At 27.9% G+C, this 19,837-nt stretch overlaps 1 protein-coding gene across 2 annotated transcripts in view; it reads left to right on the top strand.

Annotated features, from left to right (window-relative positions):
* The window catches only part of LOC105252866 (tachykinins), a 52,725-nt gene that overhangs the window by 18,813 nt on the left and 14,075 nt on the right, over positions 1 to 19,837 (top strand). The gene's annotated exons all lie outside the window — the stretch shown is intronic.

The following is a 19,837-nucleotide window of genomic DNA, read 5'->3' as shown; positions in this document are numbered from 1 at the left end:
TAATATAAGAAATTAGAACAATAACGTTGAATATTTTTATCGAATTTATCCTTATCGTTAGCCATAATCTTATCGTTAGCCATAACCGGAAAATTCTGTTGAATGCTATACGTTCAAAACGAAACTGACACAGTTGATTACAATTTCATATCAGGAATGCTCTGAAAGGAGAAAAGAATTGTAAATAATGTCTGTCTGTATCGAAACATTACCGCTCTCTTCTGATGCTCGCTTCAAAGCAAAATAAATAGTGCTTGAAAGCATGGTATGACTCAAACCAAATACATAGGTAAAACAACGAAAGTCCTTGCGGCAATTGCTACCATATAGAAGCGTAAAGTGAAAATTGTATCCTGTAACTTTCGCATTTCACATCTTTGATGGTACATCTATTTTTGATTCGATAATTACAAATCGATTTTCAAAAGTTACAATAAACGTAAAATTTATATGTTTTACAGCGACGTTACACTTTGGCTTTTAATAGATTTTTAAAGTCCTGCATCCTTTTAATGTTGCTTAATGCAAGCGGTATAAAAGGCAATGCTGTTATAACGGTGGCATTAGGTCGCAGCTTTACTATCACGCAAGTCTCTCATAATTACTGAGTAGAGCTCTTCACGCCGCTTATCTCATACGTCATTAAAGTCTGGCTACACTACTAATTATGTATGTGTGATGTGTGCGTCGAATCTCTGAAATAACTAGCTAAGAATAGAAATAACTATTTTTGATAATTTTAGAATACAGATTACTGAATTTAATTTCAATATATATACAGATTACAGAATTTAATTTCAATATATAAATAAAAACACTGTGCAATGTATGTTTAATTAATTAAAAAAATAGTAATTTGAAAAAATGAATACTAATAAATTACCAAACACAACAAATTACAAACAGAACAAATTTTTTAACTGATTATTTGTGATATTGATTTGGAAAAAAGCATTGAATATCAATAGAATTCGCGCAGTTAAATTTCCCTTACTCATTTCATTATTAAGCAATTATACATAATCTAAAAAAATTACATATTATTGGAAAGAGAATTAAATCCATAAAAATACATCATTCTTGTTATCGATAAATAATTTTACATGTGTCTAACTCTAATGTGTCAATTAGGTATATTTAAACTGCATTATTTTTATGTCAAACAAAACTCTTTTACATTCGAAAAATGTTTAATTTAAAATACTCGAATATAATATAACACTCAAGTATTTATTAATATTCATTCAAACTTTATGCACAATGCTTTAAGCTTAATTATAACAAATATCGTATCAGATAACGTTTTATCGCGTCATTAATGTCACATATGTTACATTTTAAGTTGCTACAAAATATTCGATGAAATGTTAACTGCAATAACATGTAACAAAAATATGTGCAAAATAAAAAAATAATATTTTGAATTATTATTTTTAACGGTGTCGGGGATACACGAGAAATAAATATATTTATTTTTTTGACTGAAAAATTATTTTTATTATATATTACAACGTAGCACGCTCGAATGAATATAATTTCCGTTGTTCTTTTCACGCCTCTTTGCTCATATACATTTCCATATGTATACGTAATTCGTGTATACAGTAACGCGTTAGCGAATGGAAAGGAATAGTATAGCGTACCGCGCCGTATCTCTCTCTCTCTAAAAGCTTACAGGCATTAAATAGCCTCCACCGGTGAACGAAGCATATATTTCTGTTCTCAGTGTTCCGTTGACACAACCTGACATTGACCAAGAATCCTTAGAACAAAAGACGAGAACAAAAGCGCGTAAAACTGATACTTTTCATTTTCGCGAACTTTATGAATGATGAATGGTACGTGTTACATTTAAAAGACTCGTATTTTAGATCGTCATCGTTGACTTTGTAGTTTAAAAAAATATAAGTTAAGCTTCTCAACTAACAAGTTATTTAAGCTTCTCTATGCTTGCTCTCTTAAAAATTTAAATGTTGACTCACAATAGGGAACGAATGAATAATTTTAACATAAATTACTCAAAGCATAATTTACTCGCATTGTTGGATAACATTGTATTTATTTTGTATTTATTTTGAATTTTTAATTTGCAGATTTTTTATAGTCATAAGTGGCAATGAAAGAGATACATATTTCTGTCTTTGTTAAACTGAAGAAAATATAAGTTTCATTATTCATACAAATTATATATATAGCAAACCTTTTAATTAATTACCAAGACACCGACGTGGGCTTGGAAAATGTAATCCTCTTAAAACAGATGACTTTAAAAAGATATCTTCGAGCAACATATATTTTGAATCTTTTGAAATTATGGAAATGAATGCGATCGCACAAATAAAATAATTACGAAATCTTTTTTCCGAGAAAATGGTTGCATTTTAACTCCGCGCATCTCTAATGTATCTCTAAAAGTTCCCCTCTTTCGCGCACTAGATAGTATTAATAATTAAATAGTAATAAATATATTCATGGAGGTTTAATTTAATTTTCTTTAGATAATATTGCTATTATAACATTGATATTTAAATGGTAATTAATTACTTGTATTAAATGTAATAAAATATATACATATATACAAGAATCATAGAATCTCTATTTATAATTCATATCTAGCCGCTTAATTTTGTTTGCTCCATATGAAAAGCTCATTTGGTATTATCTCGAGCTCGAAAATCAGGTTTTTGAATTTATGAACGAAATATGAGCAGCTTTACCTTTAATAAAATTCTAGCCAAAGATTAGACAGAAGACGAAAAAATGAGATTTAATATTAATTAATAGAAAACGAGATTCACTTAACTGTGCTATTAATTCCACTCGTTAAGCAATTTTATGTTTTGAGATTAATGAGACATTTTGAAACATTTCACTTTGAACACAGTTTTGTTTAATATTGACCTCGTTCAGGCCTTCCGGTCTCTCTCTCACGTACCACGTTATTCTTCAGATGAAAAGTTACGACGTGCATTTTACGATGCACATTATATAAGGACCAAAGGCACGTACGTTTTTCTTCTAAAGGGCGAAGGGAACGAGAGAGAGGTCGTATTTTTTTCTCAGATTACGCATTACAACTTGCTGGACGATATTTTCATACATCGTCCACGATGCTGCTCACGTTACTTTCTAGCTGTTTGCTATGCGTTACTTTACATTCTCGATTTGAGGACGTCAGTTCTAATGTTTCCCAGCAAATTGCAGTGAATTTAACGTCACAATTTAATCTTGAGTTGTGAAATTGCGCGAGCCGGTAAATTATAATCGGGCGGTTATGAGACGGCTATGTCGAGTTTACACGTGCGTGGCTTCCCAGTACTAGGCACCTTCCGAGTACTGCGACAAGTGACTCCTAATGAAATCCTCGATGGTTGACGGATGTGCTCGCCGATTAAAGTGATTATAGCGTTTGCTGACGAACTATATACATTGAGAGCAATTATCATTGCCGCGCACACACTATGTATCGCGCATATACGCGGTTGAAACTTTCTCAGGAAGTGTGTGCACATCTCTCGGCAATACCGTACCGTTTTTGCTACGTTACCTTCCGCTAAAATTCACGCGAGTTTGTGTTTGTTCTGGGATCCATTAGATAATCATATGCTTTTCCCTGAAAATTAACGTGCATTTCGAAAGCTCCAAGACGAAGAGAATTGATATGTTGTCGGTTTAAAGTGCCGCCCACCATTCGCAAAATGGTCACTACGGCTAACAAGCTAACAATCCAAGAAGATTAATTCGCCGAATCAATGTTGGTGGATATATACGCATTCATTCTAATTTCGGTACAAATTTAAATACCAATTTTTATAGAACAAGAAAATGAAGATATATAGTGTAGCATTTTTATTATTTTATAAACGTGGGCGGGTTGTGTGCAATAGAAAAATTGCGTTGGTGGCAATATTTGTTTATCAAAACGTATATCAAAATTTAGCGAGAAAACGCGTTTTTTCATCGAGTCATATCTTTCATACTGCATCTAAGTAAAGAAATGTGCGTGAAAATGTACATGAAATTGCTTCGATTATCACCTCTTTCGTGTTTGGAGCCATGTATCTCACGAGATATCTTGTATATAAAAATAAGAATAGCCTATAAATAACATTTCTACATGTAAATATAATAGATTAATATGTGCGTCCCACTTGAAATATAAAAGCACTTTTACTCAACTTAAGCGTAAATAATTATATTGCGTCAGAGATTTATTACAAAAGTAGAATACTTTTGCATTCAAGGGAGAGATTATTCCTTATAATTCACAAGCAAGGGTTGTTTCTGCTGATTACGATGACGCATGAGATACATTCTAGCTACCGTAATAAAATGACGTCGGATATATATTGTTCACATAATCAGTGAGAAGGAAGGATTAAGGGTGTACTCACATGTAAAAAAAAAACGGACAAAAATATGACACTTAATATAGGAAATCATTCACAATGTCTAAATATGTGACTCAATTGCAAAATTGTCTCCACGAGTACATTTTTCAGATATGTATTTTATAATTAAATGCAAATGAAAGAAAAAGCGATTGAAAAACTATTAAAAATTATATTTAAAAAAATTATGTAAATTAATTATTATATAAATTATATTAAAATATAATATATCATTAAAATTATCAATATATAAGACACTTTATTATTCGAATATAAATTGTTGCAAGCACAACTGCAATATATAAATCATCTGTATCATAAATACTATTATATTTTGTCCAAATATAATAGTTATATATTAAATATATAATAGTAATATATTATATCAAAATATGTATTATATCAAATGATATTTCTTTTAATGCTTCTTTTAATCCACTTTCAAATTGACTCATAAATTCAATGCCACGTTGTTGTTTTGTCAAAAAAGAAAAGATATCATTAGAAATAATATCGTGTAATTATTGCTGGAGGATTACTGAGAGAGTTACTTCCGAGTGATTTCTCTAATGTCGCTTTAAAGCTTTCCGCGCTATTTCATAATGACTGGAAATAAAAAATTATATCCTTCGTGTGAATAGTTGGAAGAATAGCACACTTATTTTTTTTCTTAAATACTTATAGATATAATAATTTATAATAATTTTGCATTTTTAAGAAAAGGTATAATTATCATCAAGGTATAATTATCATAATTATCAATTATTTTTAAAATAAAATAAATAGCAATTATAATATTTTAACTGAATACATTAAACATTTTTATAAAATATTTGTTATTATTATATATTTTTTAAAGATACAAAAAATTTTCACTTTAAAAATATATTTATTATTTCTCTAGAATATTTAAAAATCACTGTCTCATGAAACGCATCTTCATTATGTAAATACACAATTGTTCGGTACGATGTGTTGCGAAGAACACGTTTCCTGCGTTTAATGATTTTTTTATCGCCACTTTAGAAGCCCCTTGAGCACTTTCTTTCTCCCGGAAGGTAATGCTGGAATGAAATACTGCTGTGAAGTTGGGAAGAAGAAACGAAACTGAGTGCGATTTTAATCCGTATTCTTAAGAATGGCTTTAAAGATGGTTTTACAGATGTCATACGATATCATATATCCAATGGATCACTTACCAATTTAATCTAATTCGCGAAGTCGAAGTTATTTCCTAAATTTTTATTATCTTTTTTAATTATGATAGATCGTTCAAACTGAAAAAGTGATATTAATCGTTTAAATATTAGATAAGTAGATGAAGAATAATAGAGTGATTATCACATTGTAAAAATTAAACTCTAGTCTGAAATTAAATCAGTCTATCAATCATCATTTGCATTTATATCATAAATTCACATACTATTACTATTACATTCTGAATATTAAATATTATTGCCATATTGCGAAGAATGAGTAAACATGTTTTATCATGTCAATGAATTCATAAAAGCATATTATGAGATAAACAACGTTTCTTAGTAGAGTACTCGCAAAAAACATATTACAAAAAATTATATAACATTTTTACATGGCTATCTGTATATTAAACTGCAGTTTAATTTTCTGAAGCCAAAAAGGATTTAATTAAATATGTAATATAATCAATAAAGATATAATTTCCATAATAGGTCAATTAATGCATTAATTTTCATGATTGAATCATCCTTCTTTCAAAAAAAAACATTAAAAGATTTAATTTTATTTTAAACTTAATTTACTTTTCAAAAAAATGTTACAGAATTTTTGGTGACATCATAATGCTTATATTCATAAAGGAGAACATTTATATATTCATGATATATTACGATAGAGCTAAAGAAGTAATATTAAATTAAGAACATATATATAATAAATAATGAAATTTATGTTATAGTATTTGCAATTATTGATAAATAAAAAAGATCAAATAATTGTACTGTACACACACACACACACACACACACACACACACACACATACACATATAATGGTGCAAATGTATTATACATAGATACGAATCAGAAAAATTAGACTGTTATTAGGGGAGATATAATATTACAAATCCACGAGCAGTAATCATTATGAATGAAATTGTATAACGACCCTTACTGTAGCAATGTAAAAATTTATTTAAGCTTGAGCACCCTCTTTTCGGTAGGTCGTAATATCTTTATTGTTTGGAATTGCTGTTCACATTTCTCGTGTTTCTCTAATTCGATGTTATCGTTACATAGCACGTCTCTCTTCACGCAAGTTGGTGATCACAATTGAATTGCGAGATAAAATTATGATAATCATACGAAGCAAAACTTAAAGATTAAATTATAAATATCTAAATATTATATATAAAACACTGTTTATATAATATTAAATTACTCTTTATACTCATCCAATTAAAATCTGATGTTAATTATTTTAAAAAGAAATAATTATAATATTTATTTTTCTTTTTCGACTAAATTTACCGAAAATATTGATAGAATTATTTCAAATTTGATGACCATATATATATATGTATAAAGTTTAGAAAAAAAGAGTGAAAAATATAAAATTTATACACACAATTCAAGAAAAATGTTAAAAAAGACATTTTTTTCAGAAATTTTCAAAATATTTTATAAAATATTAAAATAAAAATAAATGTATTTATCATTCGAGATTCATAAAATACAATGTGATTTGAAATTATAGCTCTTTGAAATCATAGATTCTTGTGGATATGTCATCATTTATAACAGATATCTGTATATCACCGAAGTGCAAATGTCATAATGCAGCTTAAATAGAATCCGTTATTCGATATCGTAATAGTAGACTTTCTCTCTACTTTATAATACTAAATTTAGAACTAATTAATCGTATTTAAAGATATTCTCATGTTTAAATATAAATTTGAAAAATATTTATACTCTTTTGTGTATATAATATTTTTATCAACTCAAACGCTATAGCATTATTATTTTTTTACATATTTTTGTATGAAATGTTATACTTTATCACAAACAAACAATTGATTTTTAAACAGATTATGCATATGTTTTATTTAATATAAAAATAAAACTGATAAAGAAATGACTTTAAACAGCTAGTAACTAATGAGAAAATTATTTATTAAGGATATATTTTGTTGTATATGATATAACTTTACATTTAAAGTTATGTTTACATATATGCGTGTTTATATCATTTATATGCATATAAAAAATAATTCTTTACAATCAATTTATTATATTAAAGTATTCACGGTCAATAATTCTTGAGAAATATTATTTTATCTCTCAACACACACACATACACACACACACACATGTTCAATAAAATGCAAGTATCTTAAAAAGAAGATATTTCGCGAAGGAAATCGAGGGAGAAGTTTGTAATTTTTTTGCCCATTCACTTTTCCGCTACTTCTCATAGTTTCTCATTGATCTTGTAGTTGCTTGTCGGTTTGTCAATTTGAGTTTCATCAATTCAATTATGTGCTGATTTTGCCATTTTATTTTCGAATCAACTTATTTTCGCGTATCTCTTCGCTATTCTCTTACTTATTTCCCTATCATCAATAGTTGAATTTTGTCTTTCTTTTGTCTCTTTTAAATAAATTTTTATTTAGCTCGTTTTTTAATCATTTTTGCAGTACACATGTCTGTATTTCAGTAATTTATATTTATCATTTTTGTAATATTCATTATTTTATTAATATTTGAATATAATAATACAATACATTTTAATATACATTTTAATATATATTTTTAATTTATAAATTATACGTGTAAGTGACGTGTTTGTTAAATCTTCTTTTTTAAAATTTGTACTAATTTTGATATTAAAAAAGAGTATAAAAGAATATAAAAGAGTATAAAAGAGTAATCGCAAGATAACAAGATTCTATAAATATATATGTAAATATTGTACATGAAAAGGCATTATATGATTATATAATTTAAAAGCAAAAATTCGTTTATAGAAAATTTCGTACAAAAATACGAAATTATTATCGACAGAAAGCACATTTACGCTAAAAACGAAAAAAAATTGTCTCTCTCGTTCGAGGTGCCAACAATTTTCTGGAATAAAAAGCGCGTATACAGTGCAATGTATATATATATATATATATATATATATATATATATATATATAAAATGTCCCAGATTATTCACATTTTACTTCATAAATGGAGATTATATTGATTAGCATACATTATTTATTGCTGAATATATATATATATATATATATATATCAAATAATAATAAATATATTTTTATTTATAAACGATATATTACAAATATATAATACTTAATTTAATTACTGATATTTATAAAGTTGAATAATAAAAATGTATGAAAGACAAGATTTAAGTTAATTTTTTGCGAGAAAGATCGATTAAAAATTCGATTTAAAATAAATCTGTGGGTAAAAGTTGATGCAAAAATGTTGGGATATTCTGTGTTATCTAAAATATATGAACGCTGACATATCCACAATGCAGGAAACTCGCGTATATCTTTCTCCATAGTATTTCTTCGTCCATTGCACAAGAGATTTTACTTGTATTTATAAAAATATAATCAAAAGAAAATATTTTCTTAAGAGACACGCTTCAATGGAAAAAAATAATAACCTATATATTCCGGGGACGATATAATTCTTTCTATATATTTAAAAAAAATATATATATATATATTTTTTACGATACTGAAAATATATCGATACGATAAAAATATTGTAATTACAAATTTTTAAGATAATTATTTGCATAAGAGTTTTCTTTGCAAGAGTTTTTATTTATTAAAGAATATATTATAGAAATATTAAGTAAATGTGAAAATATACATCTTTTAAAAAACGTATAAAATGTAATATAAAGTCGCGTTTTTTCTTAAACATGTTCAATTTTATTTTGAATCCTATTTTTTTTTTAAATCTGGGAACCAAACATTACTTTGGCCATAAATAATGGTTTGTAATCTAACCAGAAATCGTTTTTTTACACTGAGTGCACCTTGTATATATGCATCCGTCATTGTCAATTTTATCGCAGTACACCCTTTTCTCCAGTTTTAGGACGATAGTAGCACGCAACGCGCAGACATTACCGGTGATCTAATTTATTGTTGCGTGACGTAAATTTAAAGTTGCCTATCATTATCTGTTTTAACATTAATAGATTATTCTATTCATTGTGTAATCGTATTAGTTAATGTAAACCTATCAACATAATTCTTTAAAAATTATGATATATATGTCACTAAAAATCAGAATAAATTATATAATATTAATTAAAATGCACACATCCAGTGTAATTTATAATTTATTTCAGAAAATAATCGATATTTCTCTTTTATATTTCACATATTAAATAAGCTACGAGTATAATATTTCTCATCTTTTCTCTTTTTCCACTATTTTTTAAAATAAATTCAAACATATAATTACATTTAAAATTTCAAACATATAATTACATTTAAAATTTAATATATTTTGCGAATAAATTTTGACAGTAAAATGTCAAGTAAAATGTCAAATAAATGTCAAGCTTTACTTACAGGATTATTTGTGAACAAACAAATAGTTTTACAAATGTAGTTTTAGTTGTGGTTTTCTTTAAAAGGCTGAAAAATTGTGTACACATACATAAAAGCATCATTCATTCGTTTACCGGATAGACAAAAAATGCAATCTCATTAAAGGTTTAACTCCTTTATGTCAATCATCGTTAGCTTCGCTTCGGTATTTTCTTTACAAAATTGTCGTTATACGCATGCAACCATGATAAGAAAGAATGATGAAGGGAAAAAAGAATAAAAGATCAAACAGGACATTATAAAACGTCTGATTGTTTGCGTCTGAAAATTGATACGCGCGTAAACTCTTTTGTCTTTTCCAATAATGAAAGAGAGAAGAACGAGAGAGAAACAAATCTTAAAGTGATTTGCTGTGATAAACCACGCTCGACGAAATCGTTCAAAGGCATCTAGTTTCTACCTGAAATCATTTAAATACTTTACATCTTATAGACTAAGTAGCAATATTGAAACAATACATGATGAAAATGTTAACGCACATATACGTTTGTGTGTGTATCCCAAAATCTTTTAGATGTTTTTTTATAGCAAATTTGTTGATGTTATATAATATATACTGGACATAAAAAATAATGTATTAAATTGTTAAAAGAATTTGTTAAATATATAGAGAGAGATTATATATATATATTATATATATTATTATAAAATATATAAAAGCATATTCAAAGAGATCAAATTTTTTTGTTCATGTTGCTTATCTTGTTTTACGATATTTTGAAGAGAAACTTTTTTGCAGGATACACCCTGAATATTTTCCAAAATTGCACTATTAAATATGAAAGAGATTTTGTCTTTCATAAATTCATTGTACGCGCTAATATTTTTGGAACGCATTTGAAATAAATTTCTTTTGTATCTTGCCTATCTTGTGTTTTGTATTCATTTTCAAGAAATAATGTGATATATCTTTTTTCAAAATTACAAATCTTAGATATGAAAGCAGTAGTAGAGCACAAGACTTTTAGAATCTCTAGAGAATTCACGCTTTACGCTAATATTGTAAGTCGATCCTCTTGCAAACACCTGCGTACCAATTCGAAATAGTCAAGCTTAAGCTATACATGTAGCATATAATGTATGTATAATGAAATTATTATATATAAAGCCTTTAATAAATTTCGTTAACATAAATTTATTATTATTCTTAGAGATTAATAGATAGGAAACGTAAATTTGATAAGATAAATATTGTTCCCAATTATTCACAATTTTATTCAATAATTATAACATACAAGATACGATTTTAATATATTTTTGTTTCAAATATGGAACTTATGATAACTTATGATATCTTCGATTATTTATTTAATATAATGGAATATAATGCATATATGATTTAATTGTCTCGATTTATCGGAATAAAAAGGAGAAATTTAAAATAAATTTCCCTAATTTAATTGTAATGTTATTTGAAAGAGAATAGCGTCATTATACTATTTTTCATGAATATGTAATATAAGTTAACAAGAAAAATCACTTATTTTAATGTGTTCGCATAATGAAAAAGCTATTCGCGAATTGTTTCTGAGCTTCTTATTGAATAGTATATCGTTCTCAGATAATGCTGCATAAGTAAATTCATTCCGGTTTAGATTGTAACTCGTTACTAAAATTTGCTTATTCTTCGCATTTGAGAAGAGAACTTGCATAAGAGTTTGTATAGGAGGACCTAGAAAAAACATCTTGCAATTGACGATGCAAACATGCATTTCACGGTTTATCCTTGTTTTATCTCATTTTCCTATTTTTTATCTAACAAAATAATTTATACGTATATATATGTTATAATATTTATCATTTACAATAATACAATTTAAAATAATACAAGTTACCTCTATGAAAAAAAAATTAGAAACATTAAATATATTTTTTGGCAAGTTATTCTAAATATGCAACAATCAAAATATATATTTCCTAGATTATACGTTTTACTTATAATTTTTATGAATCGAAGGTCTATCAGTAAAGATTTACAGGATTTGAAAGGTTTTATATCTCAAAATTATGTGCCTTCATAAGACAGTTTTTCTGATACCAATCAAGATTCGATTTGATTATGCAAGCAATTGCCGGAGTAAGTGAAACGAGGTTTATGGACAACATGAAGATATATCATCCATACCACTCCATTAACGTAATTGCTCCGTATGACTCCTCCGTATATGGCATCTCGAAACAGATTCATCTTCGAAGAGACGAAATCAATCACGTTCATCGCCGATTCAGCCGTAATCGGCGGAACAGCCGCATTCTTCCTCTATCTCCGACGAAAGGACTTGTGGCGATAAATTAGGCATCCATGATGGGCTCACGAATTTTTGCATGTACGTCACGCTGTAGCGAAATCCCGTGTTAACGTCGCCCTTCACCCGGCAGTTTATATTTGATGATTGTTTGTAGAGTGTCAAAGGCGGCCCGACTTCTCCCCGCGGCGGATAAATAAGAATCTTCTCTAAACTAGACTTGCCACGACCATGCTGCTTCGGTTTGCCGAATCTCAGGCGAGTAGGATCCGTTAACCATTCTCTCTCGATGGGCTTTGAGACTCGGGTGGTTGTTTCAGTGCTAATTTCGGATCGATTCTGCTCGTCGCTAGCGCCGTAAGAATATTGTTGCGCGTTGGTTCTCGTTGCGTTAGAAAAAGCGGATCTCGATGTTTTGCGAAATACGTTCTGATTTACCGCCTTCACTTTTTCGCAGAAAGATTCGAGTTTCTTTACCGGATCTGTCTCGTCGTGAAAAGAAGGTGAAGAGCAGCAACAACAGACAGTAGGGATCTTGTATGAATCGCTGTCACTTCTTTCAGCATTTTCGATACATGTGCAAGAACCAGTCGTCAGACACGCTGCTGGAGGGTCGTGGAAGGGTTCCTTGCATTTGCACGTGGATTCTGCAGCGTCGTGTCTTAATCTCGAGTAATTTGCTGAAGCAACTTTCCTAGGAGTTTTTCTTGTCTCGAAAGATAATTCTTTGCCCAAAGGATATCTCTTGGTAGCTTTTTTTCGTAACGTTTTACGCGTTTTCATCGTTTCTTCTCGGCTGTTCTTTAGATTTTCGTTGCTCAATTTATACTCTTGAGTCGAATCATCCAGAAATGATGCGTGCGGCTTTAACTCTTCCAATTCGATCTTATCGTCGTAATCATTTCTTCTGGTATCAAAGATTATCTCAGATCTGTCAAATGCAAAATCATCATATGCCGTTTCATGTCGCAGATCTGCTTTCGTCGATAAATTGAAATCAAATTCTCCTGTATCAGCACTTTGCGACTGCATCGATTTAGGCAACATTTCGCGAAGCGCTATTTCCCTTTCAGTGTAATTGATCCGTTTGCTCGTTCCGTTTGATCGAGGGATGCTCTCGTATTGCGGCCGATAATCCCGCCAGTCGGAATCGTTCACGTTTTCTGGGCAACGACAATATCTCGAGCAATCGATCGTCTCATCTTGCTCGACGTCCTCACAACAACAGCCGAGCCATTGCTTATTCTCGTTAGTGCGTACCACTTCGCACAGCTTCCCAGATTCTCTTAAGAAACACGGCTTGCAATAACACGACGACCCACGTTCTCTTAAAATGCCTGTCTCTCGTCGCCGTCGATTCGTGTTATTCTTGTATTTCAACTCCCGCGCTCGTTGATAATTCCTATCGATTAACGTTCCCATAATGGGGCTAGATGCTTTGAGGGGAGATCCCATTTCGTTCTCCCTTCGTGAAGTACGCCGTAGTGGCAGCGATGTTTCAGGCACTTCGGTCAACCTGTTGGATCGCGAACTCAAACCCCAAGAAGTCGATTGTCTCTTTACAGGATAACGATATCCGGAATTATAATGTCTTCTATAGTCTCCATTCTGCAATGAATCCTGATAAGAGAGCTCGGCTGATTTATGAACCGTACTTCGGTTAGAATAAAATTTATTAAAAGACTGCTGATTTATAAAGTCACTGACGTTATTTTCTTTGTTTAATTGCCTCCTTTGTGTATCTATTTTCTGATCGTCGATATGATTTTTTTTTCTCGTCTTTTTACTGGAAGGCGCGATATTTGAGTAAATCGACTTATCAAATTTTTTCCTGCGCAATGATTTAAACGTATGAATTTTTGCAGATTTTCTGTCGATAATTCTAGAGCCATTAATTTTAGACTCGGGAATGACATCTTGAGACCAGGTTTTGATAACCTCGAGATTGTTCATTCCGGTAACTGCCGGCCACGTTTGGTGACTCCTGGAATACGAACCATAGAATCTCGGTAAAGATTCGCGATAGTTGTAGAAATTTCCTTTACTCGATGGCTTTAAATATCGATGAGTAGATTTTTTAACGGCAGTATTTAAATATTTTCCAGAATTTTCATGTACGGTGAAATCAAGATTGTTGTAGAAATGAGATTTTTGCGACGGGTAGCAATAATTGCAAGCATCCATACTGTTACGACTAGAAGACCGTTTTATCTTTCTCTCCAAAGCAGTTACATCCTTATTTTTCTTTGACTTTATCTTAGATTTTACTTTTTTAAATGATTTAAATCGTGTACCTGAATACCTTACGCTGCAATTGCTGGATCTTTTTGTGCCAGCATAATCCTCGTCACCGCTACTCACCTCGAGGCGACAATTTTGTTGAATATCCTTAATGTAATTTAATATGTCTTTATTTTTCAGATTCTCAAAGTGATTAGTTTTGCTACGCTTTTCATAATTTTTAAACCACTGAATATCTTTCTGATTTTTTTTACCATTGATATTTTCTACTTTTTCATTTTTCGACATTATTTATTTTAATTTAAATTAATTTATATTAATCATTAGAATGATAGTGTCACGTAGTGTGATTCAGAACATAACTTCTATGCTGCAACGCGCATTTACGAATTTTTCGAATAATATAGCGAGCGATACATCACGTTTCTTTAAATCGGGATTTGAATATATTTTGCTTATCCACATGTTAGTGTTATCATTGATCGTTCGCAGAACTCAAGAGTTCGCAACAGCGTAAGGTTAGACTATTTAAAAATCTTTCGATTTTCGATACTTTTTATTTTCGATATCATATGATTTAGTTGTGAATATAGTCATAAAAATATGACCGACATTTTCGACGACTAGACATTTGTACTTAATATATTAGCACCTCTTTACATGTAGGTTCATAAGCTTTTGAGACATTCTATCGAAGACACAAAAATACAAAGTGTAGCAATATATATATAATAAAGCAAGAATTATTATTTTTCATTAATACCAACACATATGAAAAAATCGTAAAACTACACAATAATATGATTTGCTCTGCAGTGTTTGAGTAATAACATAATAACATAATAACAAAATTTCCCAGTCTACTAATTCCAAGAAAAGATTTACAGATTAAAACGAATGTTAATTCCCCGCAACGTAATTTTGCTTGCAAATTATAATATGGTTCTCTCATTTTAACAGAGTAGAGAAATCTTGGATGCAATTTTATTGACTATATTGTCAACATAGACAAAAGTACAACGTAATAATTTTTATTAATATATTTATGCATCAATACATATCTTATTTTAATACGCACATTTTCAGTAATATTTTGTTTCTATTATATATGAGTAGCAAAAGTAATTTTAAGTCATAAATGAATAAAAAAGAAAACACACATAAATGAAAATAAACTTCAGATATGTCAACTATTATATTCATTTTTCGTAAAAAGTGATACTATGTAAAAAATGAGAGCTATTAATTTTCATTTTAAAAATGAGAGCTATTAATTTTCAATTTAATGATTAATCGATATATTGCCATGATTTTTTACCTTTTATATAATATTTATTAATCATTCTCTTTTGTTCGTTTGTGTTTTGTGTATAATAAATGATTATTATATAGAAAATGGAAAGTGCCTTTTATTGAAAAAAATTAATTTAACGAATTAACAAACGGCTGATTTATATTCAATTGATTATAATATTGATTTAATTAAATCAATTAATATTTTATAAAAAATATTTCTTAAATCTATTAATATTTTTAAATTTTAATGCATAAAGAAATTTGTAAAACAAAAAAGATCCGGAATATATTAAGGTAATCACATATATTTTTGAACTCTATCTTTTCGCATTGCTGTCCAAATTTTGGAACCGTTATAATTTTTTTGATGATTATATCATCTATGTAGCAATTGAAATTATACTTTAAAAAAAGTATGGGTGATAATATTATCAAAGTATATACAGGAATGGTAATACTATACTATGTTTTTAAATATTATCGCATGCATTAACCTAAATATGTCACCGATATATGACAATTTGAATAAAACACAAAAAAGTAAGTTTGTAGATTTCTTTATATTTTTTTTCAGTTAAATTTTCTTTCAGTTAGTTTTATCTCAATCATACTGTCAATCATATTTTATAATCAGAATACTTTCCGTTAATTTTTTAATTAAAACCATAAATATCAATATCTCGTTAATTGAAATATGTCTCACTAATTCTTGATCTTCCTTAATTGGCTTAATATCTTTCCTAATTGGAAAAACTCAGCACTGAAAATTTATAATTTGAGACATAAGGTAAACAGCGCGCCGAGTAATTTTGTGTTTTTAGTTTTATATATTTCAAAGAATTAATATATAGTTTAATCAATTAAAAATTTGAGGGAAAACACAATCTATAGTTTACATAATGATATTGGTAAAATAATCATTATTGCATTGCTCCACATTTATAATTATGCTGGGACATATTATAGATTTTTTTAATTTGTTGATACTAGTAATCGCATTCCATTAAAATTATATCTGTAAAACTGTTATTTATATAATGTTTTATCAATTTATATTGAATTATAGAATTTCAAATGTCACGATGGATCGATGTAACTGAAACTAGTGTTCATCTTGTAATGGCATGCTTTATTACGAATCATTTTTTTATGGATATTAATCATATGAAACAGAAAATTTAACAAAACAATAGTTTGTGTAACCAATGTGTTTTATAAATGACATTTAAATTGTCCGTGTGTCTTATAAAAAATATATATAAAAATAATTAAATAAGAATAATTTTGTAAATCTTACTGATATATATATATATATATATATATATATATATATATTTTTTTTTTATAAAATTATAAAAGCCATTATAGTTTCTATTTGTAATATAAAAAATATATTATTACTATACTATATTATTTATATTCTTTTCTATTTTCAATTTAAAAATATTATAAAATACAACAAATTATTTTTTAACAAAAGAATTTTGTAAAAAATATATTTATTTAATTTTAATTTGTTTCATAAGAAAAGCATTATTCATTTACGAAAATACGTTTTCGTTTTAAAATGCTCGCTCTTCTTTTTTGCTGTGTATCCGCTTCACTATCGTAACACGGCCTGTAAATTAATTTATGTAAATTAATTTAATTTAACTTCAGGTCCATTTACGCATTTATTATCGCAAAAAATAATTTTTGATAAGTGAAAAGAAAATGATTTGTAAATTTCTAAGTATTGTATATTTTGATTAGATAACAATTATATTTAAACTTTTTAAAATAATTTATTAACATAATTTATTAATATATAAATACCGTAATTCCGTTCCTATTTCGACAATACTTTCTTGTAATTGCTTAATAATTGAATGCCACGATTTTACAAAATTGTCATCAACAAAATTGTCATCTTTACATTCATATTTCATCCATATTCCCATAGTAAGAATTACGATTATTATTACAATTCCTTGTAACACCAACAGCCACTGATTACGAAGCACATTCTTCCAATATTCGCTTGCAGTAATCTTGTCATTATACATTATATCATAAAATACATGTAAATAATGTAACTTTTTTAATTAAGCAAAATATTTCTGTTGTGATTATATTTTTAATTATATACAAATTTTTAAGTAAGAAAAGTTACATTAAAGCTAGCTATAATAATATAATCTTCCAAATTAATGAATTATGATTATACAAATCAAACATTTTACAAAGCAAATAAGGAATTTTTGATTAAATTACATTTTAATGTAAATTTAAAGTTATAATTTCTCTTTTCGCAAAAGGTTTAAGTCTCTTTGAAGAAAATTTTAAACATATATTACATATTTTACTTTTTCTATTATACATTTTTAATTAAATTTTTTAAATCGAAGATAGTATCTTTTAAGTTTTATAAGAAACTTTCACTATGATGTTTCGAGGAAAAATCAACATTGAAAATTCAAAGTTTTATGAAGCACTATATTAAAATCGATTTCTTATAACACAAAATCTGTATAACTGGAAAGATCTATTAAAATTAAGATATATATTTATGTATCCTTTATTTTAAGCGAGATTAATTATTAAAGAAATTAATATTATATATAATTTAATCATTAATAATTAATGATTAAAAAAATATTTTTAATAATCAAAAAATATCTTTTTTTGCTCTATTAGCTCTCTATTTTATAATAATGCGATTATCAAAATACAATAGATGGGCCAAGCTTATATAGTTTTCATTATGGAAGAGTAAGCTCTCTTAGCAAACAAACTCCTCATAAATTTTTTCATCTTTACAATTTTGGAAAACACCTTGAGCGTCATTGAATCCGAAAGTTTAAAAGCCTCTCATTGTACACAGAGTACACTGACATTCTGTGGAAATCGCGATGTATGTCGTAGGAATTCTATTTATCGAATTTCTCGACAGCCTTTCCGTTACTCAGCTGTCTCGTTAAAACTTTTAAACCTATCAACGCATTTTTACACAACGCCGCAATCTGTACAAACATTATTCTTAGAAATTAAGCTTTCCTCATATTTTATAAAAATGAATATCTCAATCTATGCAACAACTGATTTACGTCACATATATTAGATATCTTTCTAGATGGAATATATATCACAGATATATGTTATTTTGATATTGTTAATTTGTTTTAAAAATTAATGTACTAAATTTGTAATGTGTTTTAAATTAATGACATAATTTGAAAAAAGTTATTTTATATATAAATAATTTATTACAATAATGAAATATTTTAAAAAGAGCGTAAATATTAAAAATAAAATACATCAATATTATTTCATTACAAATAACAATAATATATATAACAGTGTTTGATTCATTTATTACGAATTTTATCTTTAATTTTTACAAAATGTATTCACTTTTGATAAAAAAGAAGCACTGAGAAAGAGAACTGAAAATTTAAAGAAACTTCAATAAAATTGTAAAATATGACAGTAATAAAAAATAACATCGATAATGTTCCGATATTAAAACTTCCTAACGAAAACGTTAAATAAGGAGAATATCAAAGTTGACCTACGAAAGATCACTACAGAACTTGAAGTCGAAGAAAAAAATATTCGCCATGTATCTTATATCTATGAAAGTCAGTTATCGTTATTGCTTTAGTTACCGTTATTACTTTAGCATTATAATATAAAATGGCAATTGGAAAGAAAATTATATAAACAAATTACAATAAACGGAGTAACCTTTAATTTGCTTCTGTCTAAATTCGTATTTCTTCGAACTTTTAAAGGCTTCTTAATATTTTTGTTGTTAAAATCATCAATTTCAGGATTTACTCGTAATCTTAACGCTTTTGAAGTATAACTGTCTAATTTGTCAAACTTGGCTATACTGAAATAATAAATGGTGGTTAGGTTATTGTCACTTTTTAATTATTCCAAGCACAAATATATGTAAAACCATGTTATAATTTTACGTGAATATGTGTGAACTCGAATAATCCTTGGATATTCTTCTTTTTGGCTTATGAAATATACCGAATGATGAATGAGCTAC

This window comes from Camponotus floridanus, unplaced genomic scaffold, assembly GCF_003227725.1.
Source record: "Camponotus floridanus strain SB8 unplaced genomic scaffold, Cflo_v7.5 scaffold52, whole genome shotgun sequence".
NCBI classification, from domain to species: domain Eukaryota; kingdom Metazoa; phylum Arthropoda; class Insecta; order Hymenoptera; family Formicidae; genus Camponotus; species Camponotus floridanus.
Note: the sequence above shows the minus strand (reverse complement) of the source record. Positions and strands in the feature narration are given on the sequence as shown.